Source organism: Wyeomyia smithii, chromosome 2 (assembly GCF_029784165.1).
Source record: "Wyeomyia smithii strain HCP4-BCI-WySm-NY-G18 chromosome 2, ASM2978416v1, whole genome shotgun sequence".
Taxonomy (NCBI): Eukaryota; Metazoa; Arthropoda; class Insecta; order Diptera; family Culicidae; genus Wyeomyia; species Wyeomyia smithii.
The window spans coordinates 23,577,556-23,595,768 of record NC_073695.1 but is presented as its reverse complement, the minus strand read 5'-3'; positions in this window follow the sequence as shown (position 1 = coordinate 23,595,768).

Sequence of the window (18,213 nt, the reverse complement as noted above, 5' to 3'; positions counted from 1 at the left end):
CTAACTCAGTTTTACGACCTGAAAACAAGTTTTAACAGAGTGAAAGGTAGAGAACAGATTGATATACTTCTGTTTGAATTTCACCCAGCACATTTCGAGTATTTCGTCTCAATACACAGGCGGTTCCCAAAGCTGCTTAGAATATGTTTCCTACCCTATATCACTAGGGTGGGACAAAAATAAATATTAGCTCCCATGCACTTTTCGCGTTCCTTATGGGTCCTGTAACAACTGTGCAACTTTTCAGATCGATCGGTGGAACCCCTGATTTGCGCCCGATTTTTAAAGTTTCCATACGATTTTATATGGGAAAATCCACTTTTTCAAAACTTATCCTCTAGAAATTTCCAGTTGGCTCCTAAAAATATACCAATACATGATATTTGTAGGAAATTTTCCTGGGGATAGTTCTTCTGAAGACTGTAAGGCGCTACAAAATTTGTAGAAAAAGTTATTCACCTTAAACTGATCGAATGTCTGACGAACGGCTCAACATTGAGTTTTTCCAGCAACACTACTGCAGCATGCTGCTGTCGCAAACTCAACAACGTGATGAGAAACAGTTTCGCGTAGAATTAAGCTTGATTTTTTGCTCATATTATCTTCGGAGAAAATGCTTAGAATATAAATCCCTATATTTTGATAGTATTCGTTGTGTGATTTATACCCCTAAAAGTGAGAAATCAGCTTTCTGAACACCCCTACGTAGTGAAAAACATTTTCGTGTAGGATTAAGCTTGAAGGTATGATATTTTGCTCACGTTATCTTCATTATCGGAGGGCTTGCTTAAAATATTAACTATCAAGTTTTAATGTAGACTGATTACTCCCTCTAAAAGAGGGAAATAAGCTTTCTAAACACCCACTTCGTGTGACAACTTGCCAATTTAATAGATCATACCCAGGTGTCTTTCAGGAAGGAGTTTGGTAGATACATAGCTACAATTTGCGCAGATACATGGCCAGCAGGTCACTACGAACCAATGAGGTATACACAGGTGAGGAAGAAGAAGACATTCGTCTGCTCTAGTAGCGAAAAAAGGTAAATAGAAGCAGGTGTTTGGATTGTGACGTAGATCTCGGTCAACAAGCAAATGCCATTTGAAACCAGGCATGTCCAAACCCACCACACCACTGCGTGTGTGTTTTAAGCGATGCCACGGAGGGTATTTTCGTTGCCCTCCAGTGCTTACACAAAACGGAAACCCACAGTGTTCTAAATAAAACAGCCCTTCAGAAGCTTCGGCTAACACAGGCCCGAGTGTTGCCGACTACGTGAGCCCTCGGGAGCCCGCTTGCTGACACGTGTTTTTTCAAACGCTTCATTTTTACAAAAGTAAATATGAAAAATATATTGCAGGTGGTTGTATGCGATGACTACCGTCAAGCTATCCATTATTATATCATTGTCGATCTCGTCGTGGCGACCAATGTTTGTGTGTTCCCCGAAACTGCAAGCCCTCGATTGCTTCATGTGCCGAAGTTAAAAAAGTTAAAAAACGAATGGCTCTCCGGTGTTTTGTCTTTAGCTAGCGACGGAGGGTAATACGAATAGTCTGCGTGGTGTGTTTGTTAGCTGAATTATCAGTAATAAAAAATTAAGTTTGAGCCAAAGATGTTTATATTTTCAACAGACAGCGGTTTGCAATCAACACGGGGAGCTAAAGAAAAACTTCGAAAACATACCCTTTTCCAGTTGTTTCGGATCTTTCAGCGGCCCACCTTGATGCCCGCTCAACCAACATCCCGTCCAAAGATAAATACTCTCTTTTTCTCTTTTTCAATAGACTTCATTTACGGTGGTTCGTAGTGACCTGCTGGCCATGTATCTACACAAATTGTAGCTATGTATCTACCAAACTCCTTTCTGAAAGATACCAGGGTATGATCTATAAAATTGGCACCAGAACCCAAATTGTCATCCGACGTGGGTGTTTAGAAAGCTTATTTCCCTCTTTTCGGGGGAGTAATCAGTCTACATTAAAACTTGATAGTAAATATTTTAAGCAAGCTCTCCGATAATGAAGATAACGTGAGCAAAATATCATACCTTCAAGCTTAATCCTACACGAAAATGTTTTTCACTACGTAGGGGTGTTTAGAAAACTGATTTCTCACTTTTAGGGGTATAAATCACACAACGAATACTATCAAAATATAGGGATTGATATTCTAAGCATTTTCTCCGAAGATACTATGAGCAAAAAATCACGCTTTCAAGCTTAATTTTACGCGAAACTGTTTCTCATCACGTTGTTGAGTTTGCAACAGCAGCATGCTGCAGCAGTGTTGCTGGAAAAATTCAATGTTGAGCCGTTCGTCAGACATTCGATCAGTTTAAGGTGAATAACTTTTGAAGTAGAATACTTCTCTCAGGAAGTTCGGCTACATAGGGATGTGAAATGAAAATCTAAAACCGAAAAAAGTGAAAAATATGTCCAATTTCAAATGCTAATAAATCGGTTAGTATTCGATGGATTTCCATCGTTCTTGCAGCAATAGATTGGAAAATCTTCTAAGATTCTTCCCAAAATAAGATAATTGTAATTTTATTATTCACACTATTGTACTATTGAAAATAGTCAAGCCTTGTCAAAACGAAAAATTCGACCTCTGATTGGTCTTTATATGCTTGCTTCCCAAGCACGGTCGACAGGATCATATACCTTGCAATTGAAAACATGCTATTTGGCCTATATAAGAGCCTGTTTCAGCCGGAGCCGCTCATAACAGTTCTAGACAGCGACAACAGCAGTCGTCCTTCCTTAGCAGCAGCACTAGCTCTGGGTTGGTCACCACGTCTCAGGAGCAGCGCGGTTTTTTTCAGCGTGTGTCGCCAGACAGCCATTATTCCCCCCGTGTTGGGGCAGCATGAAGATTGCCATCAGGAAATCCAATTTTGGAAATCAAAATGCCCTTTTGAAGGCAAATAAACAAGTCATTGAAAGTTAATAATTTTTGTCAACGCAAGCAAGTATTCTGTGTTGCAACCTAGCAATTTAAATTTGTCGCACCCGTCTAATCTACTGAATGTGAAATAGCTTCCACAGTGCATGTTGTCCGTGTTAGGGCAGCTCAAAGGTTGTAATTAGCAACCGATTTTGAACCGCAACATGCTTTTTTCAAGGCAAATAAAAAAATAATTGAAGGTTAATAGTTTTCTGGCATCAACACAAGCAGACATTCTGTGCGGGATGCAATCAAATTCTAATGTAGTTGTCTAATTTCCACTTTATTTAGTAAACCCCCCACTGTAGGGGCAGCGCAAAGGCTGCGATCAGCATAACCGACATTGAATAATAAACTGCCCTGTTAGTACGCATTCACAAAAGCAGTTAGTTCGACTATGCAGAGCTAATATGAAGTCGATTCAATCAATCAGCATAAACAGAATTTCGTCGTCTCCCAGCTGCCAAGTTGCAACATGATGCAACACGCAACAGCGAGCAAACGAAATCGCTTTATGTTACAAACCGCAATAAGATACGGGTTAAAACCGTTGCGTGTGTGAGAGCACCATCGGTGTTTATTCGCTGGATACACTATCTACTGTCTACTGAACGCAATAATCTTCTTACATGCGACACGGGGACGGGAACATTTTCTTCAACGAAGCTGCGCAACACGACACAAAACATGTTATTTTGTTGCTTCAATGAGAGTGCTATCGGTCCGGCTCGACAAAAAATCATTTTTGTGCATCCGTGCTACGAAACTGAGGAAAAACTTTAGAAACTGAAAAAAGAGGTGGAGCTTAGCAAATGATCGCTCTGAACCAGAATGAAGTCACACATATTTTTCAAGTTATGTCATTCCACCACGTACGTAAAATAATTCATTCCTATTTTCATCCCTATATAAGAGCCTGTTTTAGTCGAAGCCGCTCATAGTAGTTCTGAACAGCGACGACAGCAGTCCTCTCTTAGATAGCGGATAGCGGCCACAACTGTGGCATGGCTGTGGATAAGCGTAGCAGTTTCAGCGGATCTCACCATCGATAGCAGCAGGGCCAGCAGATTCAGGTACAGCGGATACCAATGGCGGCCACAACTGTGGCATGGCTACGGATAGCGTTGCAGTTGCTCAGCAGTTAGGCCAGCGTATAGCGGCCACAACTGTGGCATGGCTATGCATAGCGTAGCTGTTGCAGCGGGTATATCAGCATCGATAGTAGCAGGGTCAGCTGATGCAACGACACTCCCTTCACTAAAATGCTGTTTCAGTGTGGTAGCGGGAAGCATCAGCAGCAGGCTTGCATGAAGTGAATACATCAGCCAGCAACTTTCTCTAAGGCCTCTGCCATAGTAGACGCGAAAAGCGGCGCGAACCGATTCGCTCGGCCGTAGGTTAATGTACAGCTGTACTGATGGCTGTACATTAATCTACAGCCGAGCGAATCGGCTCGCGTCGCTTTTCGCGTCTATTATGGCAGAGGCCTAATGGGAAAGTTGCATCATTTTGTTCAGAAGAATATTATTGTCGGTAATATTACAGAGATGCGATTGCGTAAATCCGATTTTGAATTGAACAATTGTTCTTTTGAGAACAAATAAAACACTTATTTGAAGAGTTAATAGCTTTTGGTACCAATAGCAGTATAGTGACAGCCTCAGCGGTAGATGCAGATGCAGCCGGTACTTCCCTGAGGCCGATGTAAAGGAAAATGGGAGCAGCACGGCGAAACAGTTCGGGTTATGCTTAGACGCGCGTCATTTTTCGTTGTTGATATTCCCCACATGAAACGACGCGCTTTCGTATGATAGCGGTGGTATTAGCGGTAGATGCATTTGCCAACACCTCCTCCACTAAAGCCGTGTCTAGTTTTCAATGTGAAAACACCTTTCTCATTGTGTTGACCGTGCGCCTTAGTCCTCACTATCAATGATAAATTGAACAATTGTCCTTATAAGGACAACAAATGAATTAATGAAGATTTAATGTTCAATTAGAATCTTCTCTCAGGAAGTTCGGCTACATAGGGATGTAAAATGAAAATCTAACACTGAATAAAGTTAGATAAATTTCAAATGCTAATAAATCGGTTAGTATTCGATGGATTTCCTTCGTTTTTGCAGCAATCGATTAGAAAATCTTATAAGATTCCTACCAAATGCATGAAATTGCAATTTTATCATTCGAACTATTGTACTATTGAAAACTCTTAAGCCTTGTCAAAACACAAAATTCGACCTCTGATTAGTCGTTATACCGCGCTTTCCCAAGCACGGTCGGCAGAGTTATGGACCTAGTAAATTGGGAATGCATCATTTGGCCTATATAAGAGCTTCATCAGATAATAAACAAACATTTCATCGGATATTAGATTGAACAACTGAAATTTGAAGAACACAAATGATTATTTGAAGAGTTAATATTTTCTCGTTTTGCGCTATAATCCAGACTTAATTATCTTCATCTACATGCATACTCTGACTATTATTACGTGTGTTTGCTTAGTGTTTGGCTACGGTCATGCAGAACGCAAATAACGGCGCGATGCGATTCGGCAAGACGAAATCTGTTGAAATGTATAGCTCTACTTCGCCTTAAAAAGAGCTTTACATTTCACAGCGGTAAGGCGAATCGCATCGCGCCGGCATTCGCGTTCTGCATAACCGTAGCCTTTGTTCCGTTCCCGTTCAATGATGTCGTTAAATGTGCATATTACAATTCGGCTGCACTTCAACTTCTCATTTGCACAAAATTCAAAAATATTCAATGAACTTCATTCAAAATATCAGACAAAAAGAAATTACAATACTGCCAATGAACGGTGAACGTTTATTTACTAGAAAAAATGACTGACACGCAAGCAGTCGGGTTAGCTTTCTTGTAAAAGTATTCTACTTCAACCTTGCGGTCGTGGCTTTGCATACAACCTTCTTGTGATTTTTTCTACAAATTTTGTAGCGCCTTACAGTCTTCAGAAGAACTATCCCCAGGAAAATTTCCTACAAATATCATGTATTGGTATATTTTTAGAAGCCAACTGGAAATTTCTAGAGGATAAGTTTTGAAAAAGTGGATTTTCCCATATAAAATCGTATGGAAACTTTAAAAATCGGGCGCAAATCAGGGGTTCCACCGATCGATCTGAAAAGTTACACAGTTGTTACAGGACCCATAAGGAACACGAAAAGTGCATGGGGGCGAAAAAATTACACCAACGCTTTTTTCCCATACAACTGTGTCCCAGTCTACTATATCACATTGGAGAGCCAAACAATCACGATACATTCGCGATGATAGATTCGTGATGATCCTGACGGATTTCATCCCAAATCCTGTCAAGGATTGACGGCACCCTCTCCGAATTGGTTGAAACTTTTTGGGTGTGAAGACATCACCTAATTAAGCTTCTCTGCATACTTACTTTTTCCAAAATTAGTCTAGACTGTCTTATGAAAAGGGCGAAACTTTTTTTGCCTATTTTTTGTAAATCAATATAATTCAAAAACGGTAAATTCTACAAAAAAGTGTTCTATAAGTAACTTTTAGGAAGATGTCTGAATTTTCATAAAAAATATGGAAAAAATTATACATCAAGACCTACACTGAAAAAAAATGCAATTTAAACACAAAACATCGATTTAAAAAAATGGTCATCTCTGAATTGGGTAAAAAATTTTTGGTGAAAGACAACATTTTTGGCTACATTTCGTTCATACATCGCAACTTGAGCATATTTATGGAAAAAAGTTATTCTCAAAAATAAAAAATTAAAATGCAAACTAAAACTAAGGTATATTATTCTTTTAGTTTTTGATTATTTCAGTTTTAAACAATTTAAAACAAGTAAAACTCAATACCCAATTTCAATATATTATGTGTATGCATGTACCTTAAGTTCATTGTATTACAGATGTGAATGCTTCTCACATCTCATGAACCTACCTGATAAATTTACCTATGAAAATGGTGTTAATGTGGAAGAAAAAATCGATTTTTTTACTTTATAATTCAAATGTTTTATTTTCAAACATAACCACTTAGCATCTATTTCTTACCACTACTAAATATAGTAAATATTTTTGAGTCATCTTCTGAACTAGAATATCTTTTAATTGCTATTTGATTATTACTAAAAGGTACAAAACTATGAAATATCTGCGTTGCAGGTATAGGTTTTACTTGACTGAATAGTTTTTCTAGATCCTCTGACATTGTGTATGTAGCAGAAATTTAATTTAGTTATACATTTGTCTGTTAGTTATACATGTTGTCTGTTTGATCCATGATTACAAAACTTAGTCGAACTTCTCTTCACAATTGCTATAAGTTGATTGAGTAGCGTTGTTATTTTATCAAGCTTTTAAACAGATTCGTAACGCGCATACATATCACAACAGATACAATAGGTAAAAGATACGTACGTAGAATAAACATATATTCTGCAGGTAGAATAAACATGCATTGTAGCAGTCAAAACACCAGCAGCAGCACTCATCTCGGGAGAAAATTACCTACCGCGTTTGGGTTACTTATGTTCTACAGCGGCCACGTGCTTCACGCAGGATTTTGCTTCCAGAGTCAAAAACAACAGTCAAACACTGGTTCTACTACCGTGCTGGATCGAAATCCGTACACCTAAGCACATGATAATCTTCGACGGTCAATATAAAATCAAGAAATCACATATTGCTTTAAACTGACATGTTTAGTTATAGGTCTACTTATATTTTATCACTATTTTCCAGCAAAACGATTAAAATCACTCCGAAACTCGAAAAAATCATGTTTAAATAGAACATGTTTTGAATCGAAATCCGTACACAGTTTTTCGTCTGAATCAAAACCCGTACACTTTTGAATCGAAATCCGCACACACGCGATATAGACTGGATCAAAGTCCATACAACAATAAATCAAACTCCGTATAGATGAAGAAGTACAAAAATGAACATCTTTTATTTATAATTTATCTTTCAAATACCGAATAAGTATATTGTGAGGATCAACTGGCTCCTAAAGTTTCACACGGTTTTCTAATTTTTGATATCAGCTGAAATAGTGCAATTTTCGTAGCGTTTCGTAGTAACCGGAACGCCGGAACCTCTCAAAGCTTCCCGGTCGACTTTCCCTTGCGCACCTCAGACACAGCTCGTTTAAAATTGTTTGCCGTATATTTATACTTGTTTTCTTCCATTATATGCTGAAAACAAGAAGAAAGTTCAACAAAATATGCATGATACACACGCTGTACGGATTTCGATTCAAGCAAATAACAAGATTCAAAATTCGTACGGCACAGTTTTTGTTGAATAAATAAAACTTACACTATTTATTAGACAATATACAGCCCGAAAATGAAAAAGACTTACCTTTTCCATCAATTTTAAAAAGATTCACATAGTAAAACACTTATATCCCACTTGAAAATCGTTTTTATCTGAAGAACGTTTCCTTAGTAAATTCTCTAACGATACAACGAAATGACAACTGAAACCGATACACGATTGATTTTTCTTTTTTAATATTTTTATTTCATGGCCTACTGGCGCATAGTTTAATTTAACAGAAGGCCAACAACTCAACGGATATGTACATGTAACTATCATATGAATTTTCACTTTTATAATGCTTAAAACTGAAGAAAAACATCAAGGTGTACGGATTTCGATACTGTACGGGCTTCGATCCAGCACGGTATTACCTAATTTATTGACATTACACATTTACACAACATAACAAGCATTTCATTCTATCAAGGAGTTCAGTGGTGGGCACCGCTAACTGAAAGTTTAGCGACGCTAATCGCTAAGCCGCTAACCGGAAAATTTAGCTCGATAACCGCTGAACGCTAAACGCTAAGCCCACATTAGCGGAATTTTCGCTAACCGCTAATCGATAACTTATTAATATGTAAATAGTCATATCGCTATACTTATTGCTCGTGTTTTGTAAGATTTGGACCACTTTGATCTTTTGTGGTAAAACAAACGAAAACAATTACTTTTTGGAGCTATTTACAATAGGAGGTTCACAAAACGGTGTTCATACTTGATTTTTTAAAAAAGGTGTATCAAAAGTTATCCATCTTGCTAAAAATTGATACTTTCAGGAAGGTTTTCATAAAAAATCAATTATTATCTGAATCGAAAAAGTAGAACCAAATTTGTCATATTTTCAAGAGCATTGCAATTTACAAAAGTTCTTGGTGTGCCGAAAATTCAATCTAGACCTTGGGCTTGTTCTTCAGAATCCTCCTGTGGCTTGCACGATAACTGGAACTCCATTCTAGGGTAAAAAAACTGACAAAAGTAACTTTCGCAGTAAAGTTCAACTTTCGAAGCAATATACGTACGCCATCAGCAATTCACAGTTTTTCTAAATAGTTCTATTCTCGCTTCGCTAAAATATTTAATTTAATTAGCGATTAGCGAATTAGCGGAATGGTGCCCACCACTGAAGGAGTTTTACAATAAAAAATGATATACCTTGGTTTTAGTTTGCATTTTCATTTTTTATTTTAGAGAATAATTTTTTTTCCTTAAATATGCTCAAGTTGCGATTTATGAACGAAATGTAGCCAACAATGTTGTCTTTCACCAAAAAATCTTTTAGCCAATTCGGAGATGACCATTGTGTGTTCGATGTTTTGTGTTTAAATTGCATTTTTTTCAGTGTAGAATTTGTTATATAATTTTTTCCATATTTTTTATGAAAATTCAGACAACTTGCTAGAAGTTACTTATAGAACACTTTTTTTGTAGAATTTACCATTTATGAATTATATTGATTTACAAAAAGTTTCGCCCTTTTCAGAAGACAGTCTAGACTAATTTTGGAAAAAGTATGTATGCAGAGATGCTTAATTAGGTGATGTCTTTACACCCAAAAAGTTTCAACCAGTTCGGAGAGGGTGCTGCCAACCGCGGGTTCGTTTGGCGCGAAATCCGTCTCCTGTTTATCTTAAGGTCGTCCGCTTAAAACTGATTGAAACATAATATTCGAGGACACAAAACGTTCACAATATGAAAATAAGTGGCCCCAGGACATTGCCTTGTGGAACGCCCGAGGTGATCGTAAAAGACTTCGAACTAGTTGAATGTAACTTCAAGAAAGCGTATGGATTGGTTGAATCAGAACAAATCCATTCAACCAGCTAATCAGGGAGGCCCAACGCTCTAGGTTTGTCGCAGGCACGAACGTGAGGTACCAGATGCTCCTACAAAGTCAATGTAGATGGAGCCAACATGATTGCGTAATTCAGTCTCTCGGAACAGTGTATTTGTGTAATTCGTCGTTATGGAGTGACGCTGGACAAATCCGTGTTGAATTTCCGAGAACAAGGGTCTAACAGCATCATACAGTGCACCATGAACCATCATTTCGAAGGTCTAGGTGCAGCATAGAAGTGAAATCTCTCGGTAATTCACGAGGTTATTATGATTGCCAAACTTAAGGATAGGTGTAATAGATGCAAATTTTCAAAGGCTAGGAAACGTTCTCTCCTGCAAAGAACGATTGAATATACAGTGTATCAGAAGCGAAAATGAGTGGTCCAGGACTCTTAGTCTGATCGAGATGGGTAATGTCTATTGAACGTCATGTGGTGTGAAGTTCAACAAATGGAAATTCAAGTCGTGTTCCACGTTACTATCAACACTGTGTGCCACAGAAGGACGGGGCTTGTATTTAAAATAGACTAAGAAAACTTCGCAACTTGCATCCTCATTGGGAGAATTTTCCGATGTGCTATCCAAAGAGACCGCCAAGATGTTCTATCCAAAGCTCCGCCAAGCCTTACACACAGTGCCGCTGGATGTGAAGTGGGACGTGACCACGAAAGATTTCATCAAGTTTTTTGTAGAATTGTTCTGATTTACGGACTATGGTTTATTTGCACTAGATAGCAACGAAACCGGACGATGGTACAGCGCATGTCGCACAGGGTGTGTAGAGGGAAGAAAAAATGTTTTTGCAAGGAAATTTCATGATCATTTCCGATGATGCGTACGTGGCGAACGGAAATGGTTTCTGTGCCGTAGGCGATCACATTCCGAACGAGATTGTCAACCAGCTGTCCAATCTGTAGTAGAAGGGTAGACGCGGGACAGACAGATGTTTGACGATTTTTATGCCTATCAATAACTACAATGGTTGATTTTTTATTAAAAAAGATTTTTGTACCTTCCCATGTCATCGTCAACGAAAATATAAATCGATGCGTTTTGTAGTTAATTTATTCACTCTGTATGCATTCATGTTGTTCTTCCAGTTGGTCTTAAGGTCAAATTTTGGACGTATTCAGCAAAGTCCCAAATAATACCGCTATTGAGGTAGAAGATTTCATGTTTACAAAGAAAAAAAAATCAAATTCAAAATATCTATGACACTTCCTGTTCTCGAAAACTCCAAATAGACAGACATTAGCTAAATAAATTTGAAAAAAAAAACCTTAAAACAGTTTTCACTACTCTATTCCTTTGTTTTGCCAACATTAAGTGGGCATCAATGAATCCAGACCAAGTTATATGCTTGATTTCTCCTACCCGAGAAAATTCATGAAAGCCATAAGCCGCGATGACACCTAAGTTCAATGTCCAACTTCAAAAACTCGGCATAGAAAACACAACAAGTGGCAAAAATATCCAAAGAAGATGAGTTCTGGTCTAGCAGTAAAGGAATGCAGTTTATTTTCAAAAAACCTGCCCGAATTTAAAATTTAAGCTAAGTTATATATAAAAGAACAAAAAAAAAAGTGGAAGAGGTTGTTTATAAGAAACGACCGCAAGGTTAACGTAGAATTACGACAGCCTGTCTTATGTCAATAATTTTTTGCAATAGCTTTGGATATACACTCGATTAGGGTTAATCATTTTGATGGTGTGAAGCGATATATTTTTCCGTATATGTTTCGTATGTTATTTTTGCTTTAATGGAATGGAATGGAATAACTGGAAAAATAGGTGTGACTAAATTATTTCCAGTTATACCATTCTACAACGTTCAAAAAAAAAATACATCTAATTCATCCTGGCTCAGAGCGATCATTCGATAAGCTCCACCTTTATTTTTAGTTTTCAAGTTTTTCCTCAGTTTCGTAGCACGGATGTACTAAAATGATTTCTTGTGGACATTCTGTCGAGCCGGACCGATAGCACTCTCATGAAGGCAACAAAATAACATGTATTGTGTCGTTTTGCGCGGCTTGGAAGAAAAAAATGTTTCCTTCCCCGTGTCGCATGGAAGCAGATTATTGCGTGTTTGATACTGCCGACGGTAGACATTAGTATGAAGGTGGAAATTCTGCTGTGATGTCGAGCAATAACCGTCTTCTTCAAGACGTTACATCCATGTTAATTAGGTGTTATGAATTTTCTAAAACGGACTCATCACCGTGAGCAGAACTTGCTGAACTTTTCTGTTTGTAATCGGTTTTGTTTCGCATATACCGCTTGTGATGCACAGTATCAATGAATCGTAATATACATCACGCTTCTGCGCAATTGCAGCAGCATCAAACTGCAATCAAAGTTGCAGCTTAGTAAAAACTATTCGTTATGCTCTTCCAAATACATTTAGTAGCCTTGAAAAAGGCTGGTTGCTGCAGTTGCAAATTTCATTCAATTTTCGCATAAATGCTTCATTGTCCAGAAAGCGCGCGATATCGGCTCTGACATAGATTTTTCGCAAGTTGTGGAATGGGATAGCTGGAAAAATTATTTCCAGTTATACCATTCTACAACGTTCAAAAAAAAATCACAAGAAGGTTGTATGCAAAGCCACGACCGCAAGGTTGAAGTAGAATACTTTTACAAGAAAGATAACCCGGCTGTTTGCGTGTCAGTCATTTTTTCTAGTAAATAAACGTTGACCGTTCATTGGCAGTATTGTAATTTTTTTTGTTTGATATTTTGAATGAAATTTATTGAATATTTTAAAATTTTGTGCAAATGAGAAGTTGAAGTGTTGCCGAATTGCAATATGCACATTTAATACGACATCATTAAACGGGAACGGAACAAAGGCTACGGTTATGCAGAACGCGAATGCCGGCGCGATGCGATTCACCTTATCGTGGTGAAATGTACAGCTCTTTTTAAGGCGAAGTAGAGCTATACATTTCAACAGATTTCGTTTCATAGATGAACAAAAAAAAACAGATTTCGTTTTGCCGAATCGCATCGCGCCGTTATTTGCGTTCTGCATGACCGTAGCCAAACACTAAGCGACGCAAATACGTAATAATAGTCAGAGTATGCATGTAGATGAAGATAATTAACTTTGGATTATAGCGCAAAACGAGAAAATATTAACTCTTCAAATATTCATTCGTGTTCTTCAAATTTCGGTTGTTCAATTTAATGTCCGATGAAATTTCAGTTTATTATCTGATGAAGCTTTTATATAGGCCAAATGATGCATTCCCAATTTACTAGGTCCATAACTCTGCCGACCGTGCTTGGGAAAGCGCGGTATAACGACCAATCAGAGGTCGAATTTTGTGTTTCGACAAGGCTTAAGAATTTTCAATAGTACAATAGTTCGAATGATAAAATTGCAATTTCATGCATTTGGTAGGAATCTTAGAAGATTTTCTAATCGATTGCTGCAGAAACGAAGAAAATCCATCGAAAACTAACCTATTTAATAGAAGAGTATTCTACTTCAAAATTATATCTTCATTAATTCATTTGTTGTCCTTATAAGGACAATTCGTTGGTTTCGTGCAACACTGGCACAACTTAAAAAACATAGTTTCGAGAAAACCGCGTTTGAAAATTTGCGTCGAAAATTTATTTTTCGATTTTCAAGAAAACTTTGAAGTTTAAGATTACCAATCCTTATTTAACACCTTTGGGTCTATTATGCACATATTAAGTGCTCACGTTGACCAAGTTAAACCTTATTTTTACTAACTTTATGGAGAAATTTCGATTTTTGCAGCAAAGGCACTTCTACTCATAACTCTGGAATTTTTGTGATTTTCGAAATGGGATTTCGTGTGATGAAACTTAACAGTATTTGGCATCGTTTGCCATCAAAAACTAAAAAATGCAAAATTTTGAGTTGCGCCAGTGTTGCACGAAGCCGATGAATTGTTCAATTTATCATAGGATGTAGTGTTTATCTTACATCTCTGTGTTACCTTGACAGTGAGGACTAAGGCGCACGGTCAACACAATAAAAAAGGTGTTCTCACATTGAAAACTAGACACGGCTTTACTGGAGGAAGTGTTGGCAAATGCATCTACCGCTAATACCACCGCTATCATACGAAAGCACGTCGTTTCATGTGGGGAATATCAGCAACGAAAAATGACTTGCGTCTTAGCCTAACCCGAACTGTTTCGCCGTGCTACTCCCATTTACTTCCACATCGGCCTCAGGGAAGTACCGGCTGCATCTGCATCTACCGCTGAGGCTGTCACTATACTGCTATTGGTACCAAAAGCTATTAACTCTTCAAATAAGTGTTTCATTTGTTCTCAAAAGAACAATTGTTCAATTCAAAATCGAATTTACGCAATCGCACCTCTGTAATATTACCGTCAATAATATTCTTCTGAACAAAATGATACAACTTTCTCATTAGGCCTCTGCCATAATAGACGCGAAAAGCGACGCGAACCGATTCGCTCGGCTGTAGGTTAATGTACAGCCATCAGTAGAGCTGTACATTAACCTACGGCCGAGTGAATCGTTTCGCGCCGCTTTTCGCGTCTACTATGGCAGGGGCCTTAGAGAAAGTTGCTAGCTGATGTATTCACTTCATGCAACCCTGCTGCTGATGCTTCCCGCTACCTCACTGAAATAGCATTTTAGTGAAGGGAGTGTCGTTGCATCAGCTGACCCTGCTACTATCGATGCTGATATACCCGCTGCAACAGCTACGCTATCCATAGCCATACCACAGTTGTGGCCGCTATCCGCTATCGATGGTATCCACTGCACTGCTGCTAAGGGAGGACTGCTGTTGTCGCTGTTCAGAACTATTATGAGCGGCTTCGACAAAAACAGGCTCTTATATAGGGATGAAAATAGGAAAGAATCGTACGTGGTGGAATGATATAGCTTGAAAAATATGTGTGACCTCTTTTTTCAGTTTCTAAAGTTTTTCCTCAGTTTCGTAGCACGTTTGTACAAAAATGATTTCTTGTGGACATTCTGTCGAGCCGGACCGATAGCACTCTCATTGAAGCAACAAAATAACATGTATTGTGTCGTGTTGCGCAGCTTGGTTGAAGAAAATGTTCCCGTCCCCGTGTCGTATGAAAGCAGATTATTGCGTGTTTGACATTGCCGATGGTAGACATGAGTATGAAGGTAGAAATTCTGCGGAGGTATCAAAGTATAATCGTTTCAATTTAAGACGCGAGAACAAGTATAAAATAAAACCGGTCCTTCTCAGGGCCACCAACACGTTCTTGAGGCAATGTTGAATTTTTCCTCGCTTGCAAATGCTGAAATTCGCGGTTTTCCGTCTGTTACACACGATGAAAAATTTTAACTACTTCAATCACATAGTTGAAGAGCACTAAAAGGTGCTATTATATTTCACAACAGTAACAACACTGGCAAGTTTGTTCAATTATCATCATTCCGGATAACCATTCGCCGATGATTCTAGATCTCCCGGTTTCTCTAGTAGAATTGCCTGCCATTTCCAATAATTCTGCAGCTACCGAAAACTCCATAACAGCCGCCAGATAGACAGGTGCTAAAGTATCAACGTGCCCAGAACGATCAGCCAGAAATTGAAACCCGGCTTTTCTTTCTTCTTCACGATCAGCAACCAACGTCCGTGTGGTATCTGCACATTCATGGAATGAATTATACATAAAACACAAAGCGCGCATTCTTAGTCAATTAGGTATATTCTGTCGACCTTGTTAGGGAAGGAAGCATTGTGCGACCAATCAGAGGTCGACATTTGCGTTTCGACAAGGCTTGACAATTTTCAATAGTACAATCGTTCGAACAATCAGGTTACAACTTTCTGCATTTGGACGGGTGCTTGGTTGATTTTCCAATCGATTACTGCAAAAATAACGAAAATCGATTGGAAACTGACTGAGCTTAAAACGGTTGAAAATGGACAATTTTTGTGACGCTCTCGATGTTTTTGGTTTTTGAAATTGGATCCCTGTAATGAAATTGGTCCCCTGTATATGTTGCCGTAAGACGCAATTCTACGTCAAAAACGCTGCGTAAAAAAATCGCAAAATCTCCGAGATCCGCGTCTAAAAACGCATAAATTTTGAGATCCGCGCCAAATAAAGCAACCTGAATTCTTAAAAGCGTGCAAAAAACTTCACCGGTAACATTTTTTTTTGCGGTGTATACCAAATAGGCGAATTTTAGTTGGAAAGAAACTATAAAGTTATATTCACGGCTGACAAACCATATCAAATGATTGATGATGATTGTGTTTTTAGCCAAACGCAACTTCAATAACTTAACTGTATCGGATGTTTACCAAAAGTCTGTACAGAGCGTCATAGCATTTCAAAGGAAAAGGTCAGATTTTATAGTATCGTGCGAGGGAAGTTGAACAAAGTTCACACAATTTATTGACAGGATGGTTCATCTTTTTTCTTCGTAAAACAGTATTCATACAGCCGACCGGTTGTGGTTCTGTGACAGTGATACTTCTTACAGTATCATCTTCCTATTCTGCAGCAACACGCTGTGTCTGGGTCCGGTGCTGACCTTTGCCAATTCGACAGTTCCAATGCCATTTGAATTACTAATTCGGCTAGCTGCGGACATACCTCTGACTCGTTTTTTATGTTCTGGATATGAAGATCGCGTCATTTTCACAACTAAAGCAGCATTTCACAGTTGTCTTGCCTCAACACAGAACAAATTTACCACAAAGAAGGACAGAGAAGAGTTCTGTTCGGTAGTATGACATCTGTGTTCACCACTACCAAAGTGACGCACCAGATGCGCGAATGGCGTTTTGATTGGGAAAAACACGTCTGTGCAAAACCAGATTGGCTCATAAATTAAAATGGAAATTCTACATCAAGTTCTTTCACATATCGAAAAACTTTACCTGATTAGAACTGTTTATAATGCCGAGATTTTTTGGTACATAAGCCGACGAAAACTGGTTTCACTTTCTTTACACCCCCTCCAGTGATCAAAGGCAAAAGTTAACATTATAAACATCCGGCTCGGGACTTGGCCAAACCCAAATCACTAGTAGTAAAAACAAGTCGTGACATAAGTACGACTAATTAATCTATCTTTCTACAGTCCATCATTACATTCGTCGCCTGATGATAAGTCAGGAATTTGTAGGTTAGAATTCGAATCATGGTTAAACAAATTAATTTGATTGTGAAACACTATTAACATAATAGTCAAGTGGGTTCACGAAACCCACATACATATAGATACCACTTTTAGATACATAATGCAGCATAGTATTCGAAGCTTCGGACGATTTGTGAATCAAAACTTGAACTTCATTCAGTTCATATGTATTTTACCTAAGCCCAAGGTACATCTTCCAACTAAACTAGTTATACTACTAACCCAAGGCATCAAATTAGCGGAAGATGGGACTGTACCGAAAAGAAAAGAACGTGACTAAAACGAGATGACCGCTGCGTAGCGAATGGCGGTGGTTCGTTTGTCAGTGGTTTACTACTCTCAACGCCTCGAACACGTGTCTTCCGTGGGGCCTCGCTGCTCAGCGGTCGTTCCGTTTCTGCCGGGGGTCTTCTCTGTCTTGCCACCATTTTAGCCTGTTTTGTAGCAGCATCGCGAGATGACTAGCGCCAATCTGCCACGATCGGTTTGATTTATTTTTATGGTCAGTTTGTTTGTTGAATAAACAATCAACTTGCGGCAGTCGCGATGCGCGGCGACATTTTCGGGGGTTCTTCTTCTTGACGAAGCATTTACCCATAAAAACCGGTGGCAGCCAGCCGGATGCGCTCGGCGTTGTCGAGCGATAGAGAAGTTTCACGCAGCTGCGTCGTCGTCATCATCATTTGTTCTTATTTTTCTGGAAAGAACGACTCGTGGGGAACATTAAAAATGCTTGGAAAAATTTCGATTGTTGATCAGAGGGCAGCAAGAAAGCCTCTTCAAGAGCTACATTGCACAACATTGCATTCGGAATATTTTTTTTTATAATGAAGAATTGTGTTTAGATTCATATGTATTGTTTTTTTTTTCATTTAGACTTAAGACTTTAGACATTAGATTTAGTACTTTTGAGTTAATACTTCAGAGTTTAGACTTTAGCCT